The sequence below is a fragment of the Barbus barbus genome (assembly GCF_936440315.1).
Source record: "Barbus barbus genome assembly, chromosome: 48".
NCBI classification, from domain to species: Eukaryota; Metazoa; Chordata; class Actinopteri; order Cypriniformes; family Cyprinidae; genus Barbus; species Barbus barbus.
This window is the reverse complement of record NC_136726.1, coordinates 21,914,221-21,935,206: the sequence shown is the minus strand read 5'-3', so window position 1 is coordinate 21,935,206 and position 20,986 is coordinate 21,914,221. Positions and strand designations below refer to the sequence as shown.

The window sequence follows — 20,986 nt, the reverse complement described above, 5'->3', positions numbered from 1 at the left end:
AACATTCTGTCTTGATTCAACAAATCTTCTCCTCCAAATCAGGTATTTCGCCATTATGGAGAGTACCACAACGCATGTGTGTGCTTTCCTCAGCAGGTGAACAAGGCGCAGCGCATGCGCTGTCTACGTCAGCAGCATCTATGTACATGCATTGTTTATGTGCAGAAGTACTCTCAATAATGCCAGAAGATGTGATTTGGAGAAGATTTGTTGAGTAAAGTCGTTATATTTGTTTTCTTTGCGCACACAAGTTTTCTTGTTGCTTCGTAAAATTGCGGCTGAACTCACATGGACTGTTTTCCCCGCTGTCCTTGCTACGTATTTGGGTCTGGGAACATTTCAGTTGCGTTGCTGTCTATGGGAGGGCCAGAGAGCTCTCGGATTTCATCAAAAATATCCGATTTTGTGTTCCGAAGATGAACAAGGGTCTTACGGGTTTGGAAAGACATGAAGGTGTGTAATTAATTACATCATTTTCATTTTGGGGGGAACTATCCCTTTAATTTGGCATGCATTTAAAAGAAAAAAAAAATATTTAGAGAAGGCATAAAAAATATACTAAAATTAATGATGCTTCAAAGTCACAAAACCACAACTGCAGTGACTAAATGCAAAATGCAAGCCTTTGCATCAAGTTTATGGGGTGTTTTTTTTTTACAATTGCGCGCGCAGTGAGCATCTCTCATCTCCCTTGTGTCCAAAAACATTTCAGTTTATTTCCTCTACAAAGCATATAATCAGTAGAAGAACCTCAGGACAGTTGGAAGGAACTTGAGGCCGCCGCGAGAGCGCGATCGGTTGAATACAGTGGAGTCACGCGCAGCTGCAGCAAGAGTCTGGATAGTCACGAGAGCTGAGGAGAAAAGATTCTCTTTCATTGACTCTGAGTGTCTGTAAGTGCAAGGTTTCGCCGGCTTGTTTAACTCTCTCGCTTCTTTTGACTTGTCTGCAGTTGACCCAGTTCTGCGAGCGCGCAAAAATGCGCGTGGCCGTCCCCTCCCCCAGCGCTTCCTTGTAGCAGAGCGCGGCGAGAGTTCATTTGAGGACAGGGAAATGCTTTCTTTTCCAGCGTGAATCATGAAGGAAAAATGAACCCCTGGAACTAGTTGCCCCCTTCATTTTGGCATGTTCCTCCCCTTTGCTTTATTGTCTATTTTGGCTGAACTTGCAGTTCTTCCCTCAGCAGCCAAAAAAACTTCAAGTCCTTTAAACATACAGCGAGCGAAAGCTAGTTCCTGCCTCCGCCGCGTCTTGAAAGCAAATGAAAATAAATCTTGTTAATATTCGTCCATTTCTTCCTGTTTGGTTGTGAATTGGGTCAGAACTCTGTCCCTAAGTGTCCCGTGCAGGATTTAGACCTCATTGAGGGCTATAACAGTTTGAAGAGGTCCTTTCTCTGTGCTTTATGCCCCCTACAAAGTGAATTTACAACGTGATCTCATTAGTATTCGTAGACACATGCATACAGTGGGCTACTTTTGGACAGAGACTTAAAAGTAAAATATCAACAAACTCTTTTACTTATGAACAAATACAGAGACCTAATGTTGTTATCGTTAACTAAAACTGTTAAAAATCGTTTTCATGAAATGAAATAGACATGTTTCCTTAACTGAAATTAAATAAGTACTTGAAGTATTAAATCTTGAAGGACTAGGTTGAAATGCTGAACATTTGTTTAAAAAAAGGAAATGTATAAAAAAAGTACATATCACCTAAAATATACAAATAAAAGCTCATTCAAAATATTATTGAATTCTATAAGAGTTTATCATTAATACTAAAATAATACTGACACATAAAAATGTTTATGAATCCTTTGAGGTTCATATGGATTTATTATTATTATTTTTTTTTTTTACAAATAATGTAAATTAAATATTTATGTTAATGCACATCACATGCCATTTTTGCCAAAATTGCATCCATTCTAGCAGGTTTAGTAACCAAACACATTTTGCTTATATTTCACTCGTGAAGCTTTGACGGTTATTAAAACTCTTAAATAAAACAATAAAAATGACTTTTATTATAAATATAAATGCATTTGCTAGTAAAAAGGTCTTGAGTAGTTATAGTTCTGATGAGAGATCGTATTGAGAGTAATTATTGAAATTTCATGTCTCTAAAGTTGTTCATAACTCAAAATGTAATTTTTTTTTTGTAAGGCAATGTTGTAAAGTTTAAAGCATGTAAGACAGAATAAAATGAACAAACATAGGCTATATACAAAAATAATCAATAATAAAATAAAATAAAAATACCAGGACAAAAATGCGCTATATAATATTAGGGCAGTTATATAAATTTGTTTTTATAAGCTTCTTATTTTGTGATCTCATATTAAAACTCAAAATGTTCATATTTTAGATGATATCAATATGTAGATACTGTTGTCTATCCAACATATACATTTTACATATGAATGCCAATAGATGTGTTTATACAAACTGTAAATTGTACAGTCCAGTACAGAGCTCTCCAGAAAATATAAAGTTATGAACACATATCTCTGTTTGTTAACTCAACGTTTGATTTGTGTGTTTGGATACATTCTGCCAAATTGAGATTCGCACACCTGATGAAGCTTGAAAGACCTTAATATATTCATTGGTGCTGCCTCGTACCATGTTGTTACAGCTCTAAAGCATGAAACTTTAGCCATTATTAGAAAAAAAACCAAGCCGGACGGCCAAAGACAACAGTTAGGCACCTTCGGTTGAGTCATGCTTGGCCATTTTAAACATCTGCCGACCGCCGTGCTGTTTTGTAGCCGAACATGAGTCGAGCTCTTCGCCGTCGCCCTGGTGTTTCCTCAGCGGTGAAAGACAAGAGTCGGCCACTGGTTTTGATTGAAGAGCAACATTCTCAGGTAGCAGCTGGCCGAGTTAGGACAGACTCGGGGATGGCAAACGGCCTAATTAGAATGAATTACCTTGCTGTTGGCGTTCCTGGAGCCTGTGATCAGCTCCGGCAAGGACGTGGACCTGGCGTGCAGACTTCCTATTGGCTGGCATTTGAGCGGGTGCGGATGGCAACGGATATTTTGATTGGTGTGCTAGTGATGCATCTCTGACTGCAGTGCTTAGTAAAAGCACCATTGCGGTTGCATCCATTTCAGACAGAATATAGGCATTTTTGTCTGTGCCAGTGGTGGAAATAAGCAACAACAGTCCTTTTATTCCTTTTGATTCCCAGCATGCATTTGGTTGCTCGAACAGCAGAGCCACTGCATGAACTGATAGCATATAATGCAAAAGAACACAATTACTACATAGCACACATATTTTACCAGATAGTAAATGAAGTCATTTTGAATAAAAGCGTCTGCCAAATGTAAAGTGTAAAATGTATCACTTGACTGAGATTAATCGGAATAAAACCGGAAGCCCAATTTGACTTGGTGTGATTAGGAAATAAATGTGATTAGCTGTGATTTAAGTAAATGCAGTGAAATGCAGCACTGTGTTTATTTACACGTGAGCTGCTTATGAGCTGCCGATATTTGCAACATCTCAGAGCAACTTGATTCGCAGTTATTGCTGCAAAATAATGCAAAATATATATTTTTTCTCGAATATATTTGATTTTTAAATTATTTATTTTTTATTTATTAATTTTTTATGTTTTTATTGAATAATAATAATTTATTATATTTTTATGAATATTTAAAATAATTATAACTTTATTTTATTTATTAATTGTTAAATGTTAATCATTTTTATTTACAATCACAATTTTGGCCAAATAGTGCAGCTCTACAAACAAGCACAGCAAAACTAATAACAACTTTAATATTTTTTATTCAGTAATTTTATAGTTTAATTCAATAATAATAATTGTTGTTGTTGTTATTATTATTATATTACTACTACTACTACTACTTTAAAGCCATATTGATTTATAATTACAATTTTGGCCAAATTGTGCATCCCTATACAAGCACTGCAAACCTTGTTTTTTTTATTTTTATTTTATTTATTTAATTTTTTTGGACTTTTTAAAAAATGTAAATTTGAATAAAAAATGCTTTAAAATTTTTATTTTATTTTTTTTACATTCTAATCAGGAAAATTGCAATTTGATTTTATCCCCAAATCGTACAGCCCTAGTTGACTCGTAGTTTTTGATTGTCGTAAGTTATGAATTTGTTGCATTAGCTTCGTTGCCAGTCTTTTTGATTTGTATGTGAAATCACCTAAGTAAGAGTCAAAGTTTAACTATACTTTTAATTTGACGCATCAGCATAATCTCACATGGTAGCTTGAGATGCTAAAAACGTTAGCTGTGTCGTGTCTCTGTGAATGACTCAAAGTTTTTAGATAAAAGCAAGAATTATCTTGGGATAGAAACTTAAGAAGTGTCCGTCTTGATTTAATTTTGCAGATATAGTCTCATTTTTCTGCCCATCTCACTGCATGAGCTGAGAATTGTGTATCTGTTCATGCACATGCATGCAACTACGAAGGACAAATGAGAATGCCATGCAACCTCAGAGGCCTGATGCCGAGCACATTAATGCCCTCTCTGCTAAAATAGAGCGGCTAATTTCATCCTACACTCTGCTTTATGTCATTTTAATCACCATCGATGTTTTATTTTTCTCCGGGATCATTTAGAGACCATCTATTTCTCCTATAGTGCCACATTATTAGCGGTTAGCTTCAATCCCAAACCCGTCCAGCAGTTCAGATTTCTATTTATAAGCTAACTGCTAATGGCAAAAACACTTGCTAACCTAATTTTATGAACGCTTTTAATGGGCCAGAAGAAAGTTAAATCAGGAAAAAGCCACTAAAGACAGGGCTTTGAAATGAAAGCTGAGCTATTCTGCAATAGGCTTTTGGCCGAGGACTTTACTCTGTGCCGCTTCCATAAGCTAAATGCCAGAGGGAATTTGGATGGATCACGGCCCAGAATCAACCGTTACGGCCCGGTTTTGTTGGAGGTGTGTTTGTGAGCGAATGGCTTTGATTTGCTGAATTCAGCATTTTTTTTCAAATGAGTTGAACTGTTCTAGTAAGTTTCTGCATAGCTTAGTGAATCGGTTCGTTCGCTTGGTGCATGTATAGGTTCACAAAACGATTCACAGAGTCATGCATTTAATTTGTTGTTATTTGACTCAAATTTTTAACTTTTTTAGTATGTTTCTACTTCGCTTAGTATATCGGTTTGTTCAGATGGTGCATCTACTGTAAATGAAGTGACTCAAAAATGATTCTCTGATGAATTCATGCTTGCTCCATTTTTCCTGTTAATTATCCCCAAGTTTTTGACTCATATTTTTGAAAAGGTCATTTATTCGTTGTAAATTCAGTACTTTTAAAAATGAATTTAACTTTTCTAGCAAGTTTCTACATCGGTAGATTCATAAAACGATTCACAGACTCATTTGAATCATCCATTTGACTTTTTTTTGTAGATAAATCTTGTTTTTCAACTCAGATATTTATTTTTGATAGGGTGCTTTATTTGATATATTATGAGTAATTTCAGCACTTTCAAATGAATTGAACTTTTCTAAGCTTCTACATCGGTTCATTCAATCGTGAGCCGATTCAGTAAACGATCTACAGATTATTTTGAGTCATGCATTTTGTAGATCAATCTTGTTGTTTGTCACTGTTTTCGAATCAAACATTTTTATATGGTGATTTATCAGTTGTGTCACGTGTAAATAAATTCACTTTTCTAGTATTTTTTTGCATTGCTTAAAGAATCGGTTCGTTTAGATGGTGCATGTAAATGAACCAATTAAAGTCATGCATTTTACTTATTTTTTTTTTGTAGATAAATCTTGTTGTGTCAGTATGTTTTTAACTCATGTAGTTTTGATAGAATGATTCATTAGTTCTATTAAATGAGAATGAATCCGGCACGTTCAAATAAATTGAACTTTTCTAGTGAGCTTCCACATCGCTTAATGAATCGTTTGTTCAGTCGGTGCATCTAATATATTGATTCAAATATTTTTGATAGGAGGATTCATTAGTTGTATTATGTGTAAATGTGAATATTTTCTCCAGCACTGATATCAATGCACTTCAAGGGCCTCCAGTGTCTTGAAACAACTGCAAGATGGCGATTTGGAAGCGTTGAAGGCTGCAGATTTGCAGAAGCCATTATAACTCCCTGCTTATGAGAGAAAAGACATTTCGATTAAACCCTGCAGCTTAGATTTCTATCATAGGAGGGCTATTGGGCATCAGATATTACGTTTCACATCTGCAATCAATTTATAGCGAACAGTACACCGTAAATTAGGATTGCATTTATGGGCTTTCGATCCGAGAATGAAAATAAACCAGGAATTAGGTGGATTTCATTAATCGAGGGATTATATGAAATGTACATGCATTAAAATGAGGGCTTTAGTGTATAATCAGTAAAGTGGATTGTTATTTAGGTTTCGAATGGCGTGCAGTCAGCCCTTTTCTGGCGTGATGCATGACAAAGTCAACACTTCTCGACTGAAACTCAATTCCCTGTTGTTCTGCCGTGATATTTCACTGAGGTCTAGTCGTGGCGATGACATCCCGCTTTACCGTCGCGTCTTGGCCCCTGCGAGTGTTTTTGTTGCCGGTCTGAAGGTTTGGTGGCAGGGTTTAGTATGAATTATGAGCTGCGCTGAGTGAGAGCGCTGAGATCTCAACAGGTCGGCCCTTCATTTGCACGTTTATGCCATTAATGTGGATTTCTGCTCTGAACGATGGATGGCTTTTGCTCTGGGCTCTGAAAGCAGGGACGTATGATGGATTGATGGCTTTTTTGGCATGTCTGATTTGATTTTTATAGCAGTTCGGCAACTGTAATATTATGAAATCTTGCCTTTAAAAGTCTTTTGACTTGTTTCCCTTAAGGAAATCAAACATGTAAAATATGTGCATAATACATTTTTAAAGCAGATATTTACACTCATAGATAGATGGATGGATGCAGATGTGACTATTTATAATGTAGCTTCTTGCAGCTTTTTATGTTTGGTTAATAAATCATGAATATTAAAAAGTAAAATAGCCTAGATACAAAATAATAAAAACCTAAAATTATTATGAAATCTTGCCTTTAAAGGTAATTTAATTTGTTTCTCTTATAAAAATTAGGATATATGGAAGGTAATGCATGTATAATATGTACATATAATTGTATGCACATTTTCGTCATGGACACTATCAAAAAAAAAAGTATAAATATTTTTAAAATATATATGCATTTTATGCATATTTAGCATTTTTGCATTAATGCATTGTGTACTGTATTTCTAAAAACTACTTTAATTACAAAAATATATATATAAAAAAAAAAATCAGATTTGTGCATATTACAATATTAATAGTAATATTGTCACAATATTTCAGAAATGTCACAAACTACTTTAAAATATGGCCTACATACAAATTCTACCACTTGTTTGTAACAAAATAAGAATATTTGTTACATAAATATCTTTGGAAATATACTGTATGCTGCACAAATTGTTCCACATCATTGAAAAGTACATATGATAATGAATACTATATATATGTATTTTACATGACTTCTCTGCTGTGTATCGTGTATCTGTATGTCTTGGATCAGCTCAGATTTACTGATGGTTGACCTCTGACCCCTGAGCTGTTAGTGCTGCTCATGTGGTTTAAAAGGGTCACAGTGTGTGTGAGGGGTCTCTGTCCCGTCTACAGCTGCTGTGTGTCTTGTGTTACAGACACTATGCATGTGAATGAAAGGCTGTGTGTATTTACTGTGCTCTTATTTACCTCCTGACCCAGACAACACCTGTCTGCCGTCCCGGGGAAGGACGCGGCCGTGGACTCAGTGACCCGCGTGCCTGTGTGTTTTAATGAAGAGCGAACGAGCGTTTGGTTCGTTGGCCTTTCGGACGCTTCCCTGGACACGGATCAAGGCCAGTCCTGGAATACATAAACACTAATGGCAGCTTCGCTTTGATATTGATCCATCGACAACAGTGTTTAATATCTGTCTGGAAAACCGCTGGTTAAAGTTTAATCCCACATCGCTTCATTATTTTGACACAGATGTTCAGATCTTGGATCGCTTCCTTGTGCTTTCAGCTTCTATTTATTTATGTCTTGTTCGTATTTCACATTTTGCTAGAGATGAGCTTCACATACTTTATGCAAAATGTTTTTAAACTTTAATTAGCTAAGAGCTTAAACGTACCTTAAACGTACCAATTACATGTAGTGTATTTTAGCATTAATTTTTGTAAAATAAAAATCACAAATGAGATGTCTTTAATATTAATAAAATACATGTTATTAATATTTCATTATTAAATCAATTACATTTTTAAATTAAAAATGCATTGTAACATTTAAAATTTCAGATATGATCATTTTAATATTTAATATTACATTAAATCATATGAAATATTTTTTTTTTCCATAGACAGCAGTGACCAATTACATCTAGGCCCAGTTTCGCAGACAGGGCTTAGAATAAGCCAGGATCAGGCCATACTTCAATTAGGACATTTAAGTCATTTTTATAAACATGCTTAGAAAAAAATATTACTGGGGTGCATCTTGAGACAAAACAAAGGCACTGATATATTTTAAGATCAGTCAGTGCAAGTTAGTTGAAACAGCTTACATTTTAGTCGAGGACTAGGCTTAAGCCTTGTTTGTGAAACGGGGGCTAAAATTGTGAATTTTAGCCTAAAATCATAATAAAAATAAATAAATAAATAAAACAATAAAAAAGAGATCTTTATTTAATAAAGTGTTCATTTTTATATATTTTCTATATTAAATAAAGGATATTGTTGAATGTAAAAAAATAATTTGAATATATAATACTATATTAAATCATTAAATGTTATGTTTTTTTCTTATACTTGAAAGTATTGAGATTAATTTAATATTTGACTTGTGCTGCTCAGTTGTTATGTTTGTGTCTGTTTTAAGGAACAGTGACCAGTTAATACAGTATTATCTACATTTTAATTAAGAATTAACTTTATTATTAATATTTAATTGTATGTGTGTGTGTGTGTGTGTGTGTGTGTGTGTGTGTGTGTGTATACAGTCATGGCCAAAAATTATCGGCACCCTTGGTAAATACAGTATGATCAAAGAAGGCTGTGAAAATTAATCTGCTTTGTTAATCATTCATTATGAAATAAATGTTTTTCTCAAACACACATTGGACACAATTATTGGTACCCTAGAAATTCTTATGAGTAAAATATCTTTGAAATATATTCCCATTCATATTCACAATTTTGAGCACTCCAGGGTGATTATGAACATGAAATTATCCAGCCATGGCTTCCTGTTTCATAGATATTATATATTGGAGAGAAAACAAAGCCCAAATTCCCTTAATCACAATGAGAAAAACCAAAGAATATATTTCTGATGTGCAGCAAAAGATAATTGAGCTTCACAAATTAGTGAAGTGGCTTTAAGAAAAGAGCAAGAACAGAGAAAATTCCCATTTCCACCATCAGGGCAATAATTAAGAATTTCCAATCAACAGAAAATGTTATGATCTGCCTGGAAGAGGATGTGTGTCTATATCGTCCTAATGCACGGCGAGGAGGAGAGTTTGAGTGGCTAAAGACTCTCCAAGGACCACAGCTGGAGAATTGCAGAAAATAGTTGAGTCTCGGGGTCAGAAAACCTTAAAACAAATTGTCAAACAGCACCTACATCACCACATGCTGTTTGGGAGGGTTTCAAGAAAAATTTATCCTCGCTCGTCCAAAAACAATCTCCAGCATATTCAGTTATCAGACAGGACTGGCACTTCAAATGGGACTGGCTTCTATGGTCAGATGAAACTAAAAAATGAGCTTTTTAGCAGCAAACACTCAAGATGGGTTTGGTGAACACAGGGATAAAAAGTACCCCATGTGTACAATGAAATATACTGCTGTATTTGTGATGTTGTGGGCCTATATTTCTGCTGGAGGTCCTGGACATCTTGTTTAGACACATGGCATCATGGATTCGATCAAATACCAACAGATAAAAAATCAATAAGTGACTGACTCTGTTAGAAATCTTATAATGGGCCATGTTTGGATCTTCCAACCGTACAATAATCCAAACACAAACCTCAAAAACAACACAAAAATGGGTCACTGGGCACAAAACCAAGCTTCTGCTGGCCATTCCAGTCCTCTGACCTGAACCCTGTAGAAGATGAGTGAGGTGAACTGAAGAGAAGAAGCACCGTCATGGAGCTGTGAATCTGAAGGATCTGGAGTGATTCTGGATGAAGGAATGGTCTCTGATCTCTTGTCAGGTGTTCTCTAACCTCATCAGGCATTATAGGAGAACATTTAGAGCTGTTAAACAGTTAAACTTTCAAAAAGTATTGAATAAAAGGGTGCCGTTAATTGTGGCCAATGTGTATCAGAGAAAAACATTTATTTCATAATGATATTTCCCCCCATTTTAAAATCTTATTATCCAATGAAAGGTTAGATTTTTGTGAATTTTTTAAATAAACGATAAAAAGGATTAACAATGCAGATTAATTTTCACAGCCGCCTTTGATCATATTTACCAAGGGTGCCGATATTTTTGGCCATGACTGTATATTACAAAAAATGAAATGCATTATATTTAATATTTAAAATATTATGATTTTAATATAGAAGATTAAATTAAACAATGATTTATTTTAATCTAGTTGGCAAAATGAGATAAGGCTTCATCTGAAAAAGTCTAATAAAAGTCAAATAATTATCAAATGCGTGTTAGGAATATTTGAATAGTGAATATTTTATTTATTCTGTTATTATATTATAATATATCATATTATATATTTCTTACAATTTTCAGAGTAGATTTTGTAAGTGTTGGGAGTAACGCGTTACAAAAGTAATGCATTACAGTAACGTATTACATTTTGCTGTAATGGAGAAGTGTAAGGCATTACTAATCCATTTTCAGTAATATTTTACTCAGTACATGTTCAGTAACGCTTGCGTTACAACACACTTTTATAAACACTTTGCCATTAGTGCAGGGCTCTAGTACATTTAGTCATTTTAGAATTTTAAGTTCTACTTCTGTAGATATTTTGGTGAAAGTAACTAAAAAGTAATACAGGGGTCATGTAACGCATTACAATCCTGAGACAGTAATATTGTAAGGTAAGGAATTACTTTTAAATAACAGTAACAAGTAATCTGTAATGTATTAGTTTGGAAGTATCTTGCACAATACTGGATTTTGATCCTAGGTGTCTCAGATTTTCTGAACATTTTGGCCTTTTCTGTATATATTTCTAGTTTTAAGCAAAATGTCTTTTAACATTTTTTTTTTAACATTCCCATTGGCGACTAGTATTAATAAAGCAGCATGTTAAAAACCATTTAGAACACCCTAGCAACCATATAGCAACACCCTAGCAACTGTCCACAGCATTCCAGCAGTGTGGCAGTGGGTTTTCTTTGGCCAAACGCGCATATTTCTTTCCGAAAATGTATAAATCTAGTTCTATTTTTATATTTTGTAGTTTTGCCAGAGAAGAGCAGATGGTCTTGAAGTAGATCCGTAGATTTCCGAACACATGAGCAGCAGTTCTGATTTACAGACAGCAAGAGATCAGATGCGTTTCCAGTTGATCCATCAGGTGGCGCTACTGTCTCTTTAAGAGAAGACCTGCTGCTGCCAATCACTCGCATACAAAGTCTCACTCCAGTTTATTTATTTCCATCATATTTTCAAATTAGCTTCAATGGCAAATTGTTTGATATCTGTATTACTATTTCTGTATGAGTTTGTAGATGTAGTATTTAGGGTTGGACAATATAAATTAAATTACATCTCAATATTTTTCGCTTGCTTAACATTTAATTTCTATATTTACAGTCCTTTTTCGGTTAGAGGAAGCAACTACTGAACCACTGTTGCCAAGCAGATTCAAACGAGATAAAGCAGTAAAAATCTAGTCAAATCATTGATATTTTTTTATAATAAAATTATATAAATTATTTTAATATATAAGCATTATTTTATTATATTAAAGTGTGTGTGTATAATTTTTCATTAAAAAATTAAAACAAGGAGACTATATAGAGAAACTTGTTAAAAAAAAAAGCATTAAAATCATGTTAATATGAAAGTATTTTATTTTATAATACCAGAAAAAATATTTTTAAATATGTGCCAATATTCTATTATTATTATTATTATTATTATTTAAAAAGTTTTGTTAAATAAATTGACTAATTAATAAGAAGAAAGAAATAAAAAGAAAGACTCAGGCAGTACAAATGTTGCCTTGGCAGATGAAAAAGTTTATAAGCTGAAGCTATAATTATTAACTGTAAATAAAAAAAAAATACAATAAAACAAATTAAACCTAAATAGCAATATTTAAAAAGAACAAAATCTAATATGTAGAAAAATTTCTAAAAGATAAACTAAAATTAAAATAAATAAAAAATATATATATAGACACACACACAGTGTAATGCGAGTAAGTGAATCTCTCGTAGCTGCGTGTCGTTCCTCAAGGCTGTTTGGCTGGTTTTGTCTTTTCTTTGTGTTATCAGAGTTGCAGGTGTGGGACAGATGCAGAACGGACAGAAAGCAGTGAACTGGACAACGCCAGGTCTCCAGAGACTAGAAATATAAAGCAGGTGGATTAGAGAACAGGTCCAAACGTCTTTAACAGATGGACGCTGGAGCTGCTTTAAAAGACATGCTTAAAGGAATAGTTCACACCAAAAATGACTTACTGTCCCCGTATGCTGGGATGTGTTTCCGTGGATCAGGTAATAACGACTTCAGAGTCTCGTCCTCAAATAAAGTGATCGTATTGTAGTCTTTATAGTTTTGTGATCCTTATAAAAGCGTTAAAAGCTGTTTCTAAAGATGAAATAAGGTTTTTGACGGACATGAGGGTGAATAAATGACTTTTTGGGTGAACTGTTCCTTCAAGAATCCACTTAAAAATGTGTCCAATGTGATGTCACGGTGCATTTTTAAGCAATTTAACGACTGAAATATCATCGATCTGTCTGTTTAGTGTACTGTGTTTGGCGTTAGAGCAAAACAAACGCGTCATATGTGGAACCGAGCGGCTCAGATTGTCCAAACAGTAGGTTGAGGAGGAAAAGAGACGGGGAGAGAGAGGTGCGTTAGGGGAAGCAACAGTTAACTCTCCGAGCTGGACACAGCTGGGCTTTCGCCAGGCATTCTGGGACTTTTGGCTGTCTGACAAACTGCCTGCGAAGTGACCTGAAATACTTGGTTATGCTGGACGACGGTCAGCTTACTCCAGCGGACAATGAGACGCACTTCAGGTCCATTTTTAATCCGTTCAACTGAAAGAGTTTAACGAAAGCTCAAATCTATGTGTTTAATCCACTGATGTCTATAGAACTATATTTCAACTATGTTTATCAGCCTGCATACATACACAAATAAATGGTATTTTATTTATTATGCAGGAATAAACACATTTTCAAAGCGCAAGTTATTTCAATAATGTGACGTATTTACCATATTCAGCAAACTGTAGGATCCTGAAAGGAATAGTTCACACAAAAATGTAAATTTTCTGAAATGTCCTCACTCTCAGGGCATCCAAGATTAGGATGAGTTTGTTTCTTCATCAGATTTGGAGAAATGTAGCATTACATCACTTGCTCACCAATTGAAGTGAATGGGTGCCGTCAGAATGAGAGTCCAAACAGCTGATAAAAACATCCACAAGTAATCCACACCACTCCAGTCCATCAGTTAACAATTGTTTAGAGCTATTTTGGACTGTTTTGGCTTGTAAACGGTGGTTGATTGGTGCAGATTTCTCTCCTGATTCAGATGAGATGGACTTTTTCACTGGAGGAAGCGTTATTATAGATTATGGACTTGTTGAATTTGTTTCTTACAAGCTTTTCACTTCACAAGATTTTAACTGATGGACTGAAGTGGTGTGGATTACTTATGGATTATTGTGATGTTTTTATCAGCTTTCATTCTGACGGCACCCATTCACTTCCATTGGTGAGCAAGTGATGTAATGCTACATTTCTCCAAATCTGAGGAAGAAACAAACTCATCCTAATCTTGGATGTCCTGAGGGTGAGTAAATGTTCAGCCATTTTTATTTTTGGGTGAACTATTCCTTTAAGGAATTGATGATGAAAAAAAATTAAAAGGATGTATGTTTTTTGATGATCATTGAGCCAATCGTACAGTCTTATCATTGTGTTTGTGTTGCTCTGGGACAGTTTTGTCTCTGTGATTTCAGTGCCGTATCATCTGAATAGCGTTTAGGGTTTGTGCGAGTGAGTTCGGGTGATTTGCATTCCCTGCAGCCGCTAGAGTTTACAGGTCAACCTGAAAAAAAGAGAGAGAAAAAAAAGAGTCTTTCTCGCTGGTCTCTCTTTTTTTTATTATTCTGTGCATTTTTAGACACTAAATAGACACCTAAAATGTCTGAATGCCATTGCATTATATAATAAAATATCAAAGTGTTATCAAAATATCAAGTATTCTAAAGAAAAATGCTTTTTTGACAGACAGAAGTTTCTGAAATGCTAAAACAATGCACATGAATATTGCTGTTTCACCCTTTGTTTTGTTTCCCCAAATGCATTGATGCAAAAAAAAGTTATTGCTTTACATATTTATTTATTTTAAGTCATTCATTATAAGGATGCATTTTTTTCATAAAAATCATTTGCCATAAAAAGTTTGTCTGGTGTGAAATGCACACTAAGTATTTTTGTCTTGTTTTCCAGTACAAAAATCTAAATATTCTTAGAAACATTTACTTGAGATGCTAAATGACATGAGATATTAAAAAATGAATTTTTGTTTTACTGAAAACAAGACAAATATCTACCAGAAGGTGTAAAAAATATAAATTAGTTTAAATTTTTCTTGCCCAAATTGGCAGATTTTTTTCCTCTTTTTTTCTTTTTTTAAGCATGAAATCAATTAAAACAAAAATTCCAGAAACACAACCTAATATATTTAGTAGTTGTGCTTCTAAAGTAAATATAGAATATTTAGATTTTTGTACTGGAAAACGACAAACATTCTAAATAAGAAAAATATTCTAGATCTGGTGTCGATTATTGTTTGTTTGTTTGGGGTTAGTTAAACATCACCAAAAATAAATATCACCAAAACACCAGCTGATTTAGATATTGAGATTTTTTGACAGAAATGATTAGGAATCTGTTTGATAGTTTGATATTGTGCTTCTAGTGTCGTGACATTGAGACATTTTGCAGTGTCCGCATGCGTTTGGGAGCCACTGTAGATGTTGCTGTGTCTCCAGCGTCGAGCCGGTTGGGTGTAAGATGGCGGGCGAGGGTCTGTGCCAACTTCTTTCTCCCTGTGGCACAAGACAAATCAACCCTCAGACAGTCATGCATCGCCGGGGCTCCCGTGTGTTTAATGAGCTGTGTGTGTGTGTGTGTGTGTGTGTGCTGACATACGTGTGCGGGTGAGAATACATCAGTGCAGCTTATTCTTAAATTAAGATGTTCTTCATTTAAGGCCCACAGGTCCAAAAGTTACCTTGAAATTGACATGAAACAGCATTTGCAAACTATTTTAATTCAATAATGCAAGTGTTTCAATATGAATGTTAAAAAAAACTGATTAAAAAGCTGAAAAAGAAAGATTATGAACACATTATTTAGTGTGCACTGACAAATTATTTACAATAATTATTCACATTTATTCAGACCAAGAATGATAACTATACTAATAACTAAATAGCAATTGCTGTTTGTTTAAATGCGTCACTTTAAACGGTCTTTAAAGCAGGATGGATTCTGGCAGTCAATGATTTTATAATGTGAATAGTTGTAGTGCGGTTATTGTTAACTAAAACTGTTAAAAATTCAATAATAAATGCTGAAATAAAACAAAATATGAAGTTCAAACTAACAGATTCCTCTTCGTTTCTGTCAATAAAAGTCTCAATCTCAATCAGCTGATATTTTGGTGATTGTGGATGTTTGAAGCAAAAGTAAGCAAAGTAATCATAGAGGATTAACGAATCACACACACACACACACACACATACAATAATGACTGTGTTCATTTTCAACTCTAGATGTAAAATAATTTTCTTATTTTTGTCTTGTTTTCCAGTAAAAATATCTAAATATTCTTGAAAGCTTGCTACTGAAATTAGCTGAAATAAATTGAAATTGAACCACTAAAAATACTGGAAATAAAAACTAAAACTGGGATAAAAATAAATTAAACCTTATAAAAATTATAAAACCAAAACCTAATGAAAACAAACAAACAAACAAACAAACAAACAAAAACACCCTAAAAATTTTAACTAAAATTAAAATGGAAAAAAGCAATACTTCAAAGTCTGGATTTTTTTTTTTTTTAAAGAGTGTGATGAGTTATATATTCTTATTTAATGGCTAAAACAGAAGAAGAAAAAACTAATACAAATGATAAAAGCATTTACAAAAAAATTAACTACAATTAAAACAAAATATAAAATTAAAAAAGCAAAAAAAAAACTTAAGCAATACATCAAAATCTCGAAAAAAGGTACAATTATTTAAATTGATATTATGGCTAAAACAAACATTAATAACAATGATGAATGTGGAAGTATTTTTATTTTATTTATTTATTTATTTATTTATTAGGACTTGAAGATCAAGAGCACGTATTATTAAAAAACTATCACGCTAATAATTTTGAATCGTGTTGCTTCTAAAAAGAAAATGGTCATATTAATAAAAACATTTTACATATTTTTGTTTTGGTTGCCATTTATTTACTTGAGTCCTGATGCAAAACCAGTTGAGAACCACCTTTCAGATGGACTTAAAGGCCAGAAAACTTTCTTTAATGAACATTTCAATCATTTTGTCGCAGACCCGGTTGTGTTTTCTGTGCACATAGCAATTTCACACCAATCACGAGCTCTCAGAGCATTTACATCTAACTCTCTCTTTCTCTCTCCCTCCTCCTCCTGCTCTCTCCATCCGAGCTTGGGGTCGGTGCACAAAAGCAGCAGCTCTATCTGCATACGCTCTTCATAAAAGAGGCTTTTGTCATGGGCTTGGCACACGTGATCTTCCCCGAGCCCACCCAGCCCCCCTCAGTCTAGACCCGAGAGAGAGAGAGAGAGAGACACAGTCCCACGGACAGACAGACAGCTCTACCTTTAGAAAATGAAAAGTTGGGGGTGGGTATTATTAGGCCGAAGCCCCCCGTTAACTCCGGCTCTGTCTGTCTTTAGGTGATCGCGCAGCAGCTTTCTCTGAGAGGCCACACTCAGACGGACGGATTGTAGAGTTCATCACGTTCACATGTAAAAGTCAGCCGATCTCTGCTCGAGCCGAATGCGTCGAGTGGTCTTAGATCGGGATTTAGATGTCAAAGAATGTGCGTTATTATTAGAAACTGAAAAAGGTTTTGCATTGAAAATTGCAGGCTTGTTGAGTGCAAACACAAAATAAAGTTTTTTTTTTTTTTAAACCAATTCAATTATTTCTAAAATTACTTCATTAGAAAGTACTTTTGTGCTTTTAAATTTTAATAATAACATATTTCTTTAAAATGATCATTTAGAAAGTACCCTAAAACCACAGCACATTCTCTTAAGAAGTATTATTACAGTAAATATACAAGTAAATCATTTATTTTGGTTTTAGAAGCAATGATAGACTGCATTTTAGTTTAGTAAATTTAATTTTTAAGGCCTAAGTTTGTATTTTAGAATGTAATATGAATGGAGGGTTTGGACAAATAAGGAGATAAAACTTTTTTTGTTTTCTTTTTTTAACTATAAGGGTAATTCTTTCTAAAAAAAATGACTTTATTTGAAAATACGTAAGGATATCTGAGTACAGCTTGTTTGTGGTTGTTGTGGCTTTTAAATAAATAAATAAATATTTATTTAAAATGATTATTTAGAAAATCTCAGTTAAAGTTACAGCACATTCTCTTGAATCATGTAAGAAGCATTATAACAGTAAATATACAAGAAAGTTTTTTAGAAGCAATGCTATTATTTTTGTTTAGTAAATGCTGTTTTTCAAGCCTAGTTTTATTTTTTTGATATATATATTTTTAAATAAAGTCCGATATTTCTAAAATAGCTTTATTTGAAAGCACTTGATATCTAAATGCAGCATGTTTGTGGTCGTGACGTGAGCTTTTGTTGTGGCTTTTAAATTAAAATAATATTTACAAATCCTAATTAAAATGATAGCACACTCACATTACAGTAAATATACCAATATATCATTTCCATGCAGGTTAGTTTAGTTTAGTACATTTTATTTTTAAAGCCTAATTTTATGTTTTAGAATGTAATATGGAGGGTTTGGACAAGAATATTATAGAAGTTAATTGCAGCAATTTATTAAATGTGGTAAAATACATTTTAAAGAAAAGCAAAACCTCAAAGTCTACATTAAAAGAATGTGATGACTGAATTTTCACAATATTATTTATAATTATTATGGCTAAATACAGTCCAAATTAATGTGTTAAATGTCAAGTTAAAACTAGCTTAATGAAAAAAAGCTAAATATTATTTTGTGATCAGAAACATCCACTATTATTCAGTTTGAATATGCATGACTTTTGCTGTTTGACCCTCAGTTTTGTGTCTCCCACACACCTACAGTTACTCGAAATGTATTTGGACACACTTAAAATGTCTGAATGTCACTACATATTTGATTTGGTATTTTATGTTGTTTATTGTACAGTAAAATGCACAATTACACTTTTAAAGCAAATCATTTGAAGTTTTAAATGCTAAATGTTCCACACCTGTGTGAACTTGAGGAGAACTGACTTTATACATCCACTAAAAATCACAGAGATTTCAGACATAATGATAAAAAAAGTCAAGCTATAGTGAAGAAACTTTTTTTTTATATATATATTTTGCCATCTAACGGTAATTTCTAAGCATCCAAATATTTTTGATGTTACTGTATTTACAAGCATGAAAGATTATTGAGTTCATATTGCCAAGATATTGCATTATTTACAATTATGCATTTAGCAGACCCTTTTATCCAAAACAACTTATGTGAACATGACTGTGAATTTTCTTAAACATTTGATAGAATTTTAACCACCGATTGCAAATGACATCAAAATTGCGTGCAGATGGGTCTTTGTTGCACTTTAAGTGGCTCAAAACGATTTACTCAAGAAATCCCATAAAGTCCAAGTGCTTTTAGATAACTTCAAATGTATTTGACAATTATAGATGATGTAGATGTACAGATTTGAGCTCGGTTGATGTCAATGCATTCATTGTAACGCAAAAACAATAAAGTCCCAGCTAACAGGGAATGTTCTTATAACTTTGGATAATGTTCTAAACATTACGTTAATAGAAAGTTTGTTTAAAGTTATCTGATCATTAATAATGCTCTCAAAACATTTATGGAACATTGCAGTTGGACGTTCAACTGATGTTTTTTAAATGTTTCAGAACGTTCAGAGAACATTCAAAAGGAACATTCCGAAATTTGCAAAATGATCAAATGGAATGTTCATTTAACCAAGAAAAGGTTTTTTTTGGAATGTTTGGAAAATGATAAAAAGGAAATGTTAACATTTGCATGTTTCTAGAAGATTTCAAATTGTGTTGTGATTAAAAGGTTCCATTGAGGTTCATATAACCAAGAAAAAATGTTCAGAGAACATTCATTAATAACGTTTTCATAACCTAATGCTAAAATGTTCTTCACACTCTGAAGTGTGACCTCAAATAAGTCACGAAACACTGATGTTAAAACAATTTTAGTGTATTTGAATGGCCCTGTTACGTGTTTATGTGCAATCAGAGGACCATCACAGAAGACAAACAGTTTCCTCTCGACGGCTGCCATTGTGTTACAGATGAGCGAGTGTTGGACTGCTTTTATTTGCTGATGTCTGGTCTGTGAAGAGGGCACCATGGGCGTGTCGGGTTCAACCGGAGGAACCAACAGGTCCAACAGGACTTTGCTGACGTGGCACTTAGGCAGGTCCTGGTCCCAATGCAAGAGTATTTAATGCACTTTATAGGTGAATTTGTGCACACATATGCCAACCTGCTTTGCCGTGCGTTTATTGTCCCCAGCGTTCGTATCCGCTGAATTTTAATGCCGTATATTTCTGCGAAATTCCCATAGTTTTCAGTTCGCACCTGGCTTGTTTCAGTGTTTTTCTTTTCTGACCAGTTTCTTTCTCTCTCTCTCTCTCTCTTTTAATTTGGTCCGCCGTGTGCCAGGTCACGTCCTGTGCCAGCTTTGGATGAAGAGTGGCCCAAACAGAAGGACACAGCTTCAGTCAGACTCACTTTACAAGGCTGTCAAAGACGCAAGCGCCAGCTGCGAGAGAAGACCTGAAACCATCTCATGCACATCTTCACCGGGTGAGTCGAGTTTACATGTCGTCATTTTTATTGTTTGATTGATGAGTCTCAATAGCTGCACATGCAGCATGCCTCTGGCAACGTGAATGTGCATTCAAATACATGAACAAAAAATGTAAGCCTTTTGTATGAAAATACTTTGAACTATCAATTTACGTTTGCATTTAAACAGAAAAAAAGGAAAGCTGAGATTTGCATTTGATGTGTTTCCTAATTAACTTTGAAAAAGATCTCATTGTCATTTGAGTAAAGTTGAACATGGGCAATTTTAATTCTAACCTAAATAACTTCAGCTCTTATTTATCAAAAAGTGTGCGCATAATATTTTTGCTAGGAAATGGACATGACATATCTAAAAACGTAAAACTATAGTTTTATAGAAAATTGTTGCATTGTAATTTCTTGCTTCTCATTTTAGGGAAAATGTAAAATCATAAGAAATGATATTGCGTGTGTTTATGATTTATATTTTGTTGAAGAATTATATGATTGTGCATATCACAGGCAAAGAAGATTTGAGTGTCTTTACACTGGTGTGCTTGAATTATAATTTCACACACCTTTATTCATCGCAAGAGAAATACGATATTTTTGAATATCTTTTTTTTTATGGAGT

General features: G+C 33.9%; 1 protein-coding gene across 1 annotated transcript in view; it reads left to right on the top strand.

Annotated features, from left to right (window-relative positions):
• avpr1aa (arginine vasopressin receptor 1Aa) overlaps window positions 1–20,986 on the top strand; it is a 552,460-nt gene that overhangs the window by 396,186 nt on the left and 135,288 nt on the right. The window lies entirely within an intron of this gene.